Source organism: Nanorana parkeri, unplaced genomic scaffold (assembly GCF_000935625.1).
Source record: "Nanorana parkeri isolate BGI_ZX_2015 unplaced genomic scaffold, ASM93562v1 scaffold26, whole genome shotgun sequence".
Lineage (NCBI taxonomy): Eukaryota > Metazoa > Chordata > Amphibia > Anura > Dicroglossidae > Nanorana > Nanorana parkeri.
In genome coordinates this window covers 77,704-81,222 of record NW_017306294.1, presented here as the reverse complement: position 1 = coordinate 81,222, position 3,519 = coordinate 77,704, and the positions used below count along the sequence as shown (strand labels likewise).

The 3,519-nt window shown below is 42.9% G+C and overlaps 1 protein-coding gene across 1 annotated transcript in view; it reads left to right on the top strand.

The window, feature by feature from the left end:
- The window catches only part of FLNC (filamin C), a 62,212-nt gene that overhangs the window by 1,361 nt on the left and 57,332 nt on the right, over window positions 1-3,519 (top strand). The gene's annotated exons all lie outside the window — the stretch shown is intronic.

Genomic DNA, 3,519 nt, shown 5'->3' with positions numbered 1-3,519 from the left:
ATTCCTCAAGATTTCTTCAGATGTGGGATGACATGTGTGGATAAGATTACGGGGATATGCATTGGCAGCATTACTTTTTTTCACCGCACAACAGCGCAATGCAAATCATTGTGGTACCACACAATGCTCGCCCACCAGGGGGTGCCTTGGGTACTGCCATGCAGCAGCATGCAGTACAAGCATGCAATAGGGTGCGCTAAACACATGGATCCCACACATTTACTGCAATTTTGAGGTGTGACTGGGCCTCAAAAGAAAGTTGTTTCAGATACAGAACTTTTGTATTTTACCTGTATATCCCAGACTTGTAACTGGTAGAATACAGTTTATTGTGTCACATGCTGGTATTGTAGAAATTATTAGCAGACTGGTGGTGATTATACCAAGACTAGCAAATACAATATTATATAATATAACATACATTATGTTCCTGTTATATATTTCTATAATATTACATAATATTGTATTTAATAAAATAATATTTTAGGTGCTGTAGTTAAAGCTATATATAGTTGGGTTAGGAAACCAGGAGATAAATAACTGATGGATTCTGATTGCAGTTGTTATTGGTAGTTATTCACTGGACTATTTATGGACCTCAAGGACCTTAGCTGGTCTCATTGTGTTACAAAATTGCTACATAGCCTTTGACTAGAGCTCATGCACAGATGAATAGGAGGTGTAATGCTTCAGCTAATGCACCACTGGGAACACAAGAGAAGCACAGTGATAGGCTGCTGACAAGTATTGCTATTTATTCACACACTTCTATGCAGGCGGACCTATCTGTTATTGCAGTGCACAGACGTGGTGCATTAATACTACACATATTTAGACTAGGTTCACACCTATGCGCTGGGGTGCGTTGCATGAATGCACACACTTTAACATGCATTTTTTACTCGCATCAAAATGAATGTGCTGGCAATGTGCCGCAATGTCCCAGAAACCAGACCTGCACCTTTTCTGGCAGTGCACCGCAATGCATGTTAGTGCTTCACCACATGTTATATCTGCAAAAACAAATTCAATGTAACTGGAGTTGCTGTATTTTTCTTGAAGATGTTTCGCTGGTCATCCACCTACCTTTCTCCATTCTGAATTCAGAAAGCTATTTTGATGACTAGCAAATTTGCATGCGTTCCAGAGCGTTCCAGAGAAGGTAAAGTAGGGCTTGCTGAAGTTTTTTTACATGTTCTGGAACTGAACGCTGCAGTGTGAACTAGAGCCCAAAATACAATTGGAATACATTGGACGCAGTTTTCGTTCCGTTCTGTAACTGCTCTGCTCTGCACCCGGAACGCGCTTGGTGTGAACAAGGCCTAAATCAATCCATGAAATGCATCCATGCAGGACAAAGCAACAGGTGCACTTTAATGTCTCCCTCCCTCCAAATCAGCACATATTCACCTTCCTGTCTCTCCATTGCTCTTTTATTCATTCTTAAGGAGCAAAGATGGACACCCCTGTGTAAGGTCCTCAGGGCTGGAAATCCTCCAGTCAGTATTTACACAGGCCCAAGGTCTCTTCCCAGCCTCATGTGACGATGCTGGGTCAAGCACCTGAACTGTTACATGCTGTAGCTCACATGTTCCTACATTCGTGGAAGTGGAAGTGCTAGGTATTTTCTTCACTGCTGGTGGCTGATGGGTGTGGAGAAGGGGCACCCTTGCACTTTTCACCGCCTTAGGCCGGAGGAAGCGGTGATGGCGGTGCATGCTACTGGCAGCGGTGGGGGAGTTGGGAGCATGGCGCAAATTCCAGGGGGGTGATGTCGGCTCATGTTACCGGGGGGGGGTTGGGGATGGGGGTGCACGGTACCTCTGTCGTGCATCCTGCCCAGCTCACTGACATCACTGGTTGGCAGGAGCTGGGTGTGACGCCAGCCGGAGAGTTTTACAGCCCAGATAGCAAGCAATTGAGCTGCTATCTGAAAATGACTTGCTAAACTATTGCAGACTTGCCAAGCTTCACAATTTTGTTGCACAATTATAGCAAGTCTGCATTGCAAGTCTCCAGACCAGCGAGCTTGCAGAGCTCTTGCTAAGACCTGCAGGACTCTTGCTGTAGACCTGCCGAGCAAATTTGCTACAAATTCAAAAAGTGTCAACTAGAACTTGTGTGGCAAGTCTACAACTTGCCAGGAATATGTGCAGCAAGTTAACAAAAATTACAATTTCACCCTGCCACAAGTTTGTAGCAAGTTATCCTATCTGGGAGGTTGCTAAAAGTTCTGACCCAATGAGGGGCTGCCTCATTATTGGAATGGCCCTGGCATGGAGGGTGGAAAAGAAAAGGTGAGCATGTGCTGCTGGACAGGGGCCATTGAAGCATTGGCGAAGCACAGGTTTTCTTTAAAATGACCCAATTTGATTGAGATACAGTTTTGTAATTTGGTGCTAACTGAAGCATGTGTTTGATGTTTTTAGCTGACATCAGTGTTTAGGAGCAAGGGGTAGAACAATAAGTAAGAAGAACATTGTTTGCCATCCATTACTTAGAATATAGCAGGTGTAGAAGAGCATGTGTATGGCCCAGTCAGTACATGTCACATTCATGCCATACAAAGGAAGACAATATGTGAGGGTGATGTCATCACAATGAGGTAATTGATGGATCTAATAGAAGGCTGACACTAATGTTCAACAAAGTATGGTAATTCTGGTGTACTATGCAACATCTGGTTGAATGATGTTTGAACATTATGTTTAGGATTATATATCCATGGCATTTACAAACATGGGGTAAACACTCAAAACAGAAATGATTTATCCTTATCATAAATGAGAATGGAAATGAGTAATTCGAAAGTAATTATTTTATTACTGTCAGCAAACTGGGTATGTATAAGATGCCATTGCTGACCTCCATCACTGAAAGTGCTAGTTCCCTGGCTGTTGTGTTTATCCAATGACTGCAATATCAATACTGACCCAGAAAAACTGGAATTTACATAATAATGTGTCTAAGTAACTCAGAAGGTCAGCAAGACAATTAGAATTTATAGAGTAAAAATACTCTCCCCGTGTAAAAAGTGATTTGCTTAAAGTAGTATTAAACTCTCTTTTTTTCACGTAATGAATCCAGATCAACCAAATATAATGTACATTGCCCAGCAAAGTATTTCTTCACATTTTTGCTCAAGCACTTACAGTCATCATGTTTCCATACAGCTCCTACTCTCTCAGCTCAGCTTCCCTGAACTTCCTGTCCAGTACACGATCACAAGGGACAGAGCAGCTGTCTATCTAGCAGCTTGGTAAAGGGATATGCAGCAGGGAGGAGGGATGAGAGGGGAGAGATGGAATGTCTTGCCTCACTGTGTCTGTGTGTTTGTAGAGACACACACAGCCTTCTAGCAAACATGGGTGGCTCTGTAGGACCCTGCAAGGGAAAAGAGACACCATAAACCATGATATCAGGACAGGGGACCAGCTGATTCTGCAGAAAACTAAAACTTGTAAACTTCACGGAGCAGCATCCATAATTAGGGATATCATCAGCAATTGTAATAGCTTA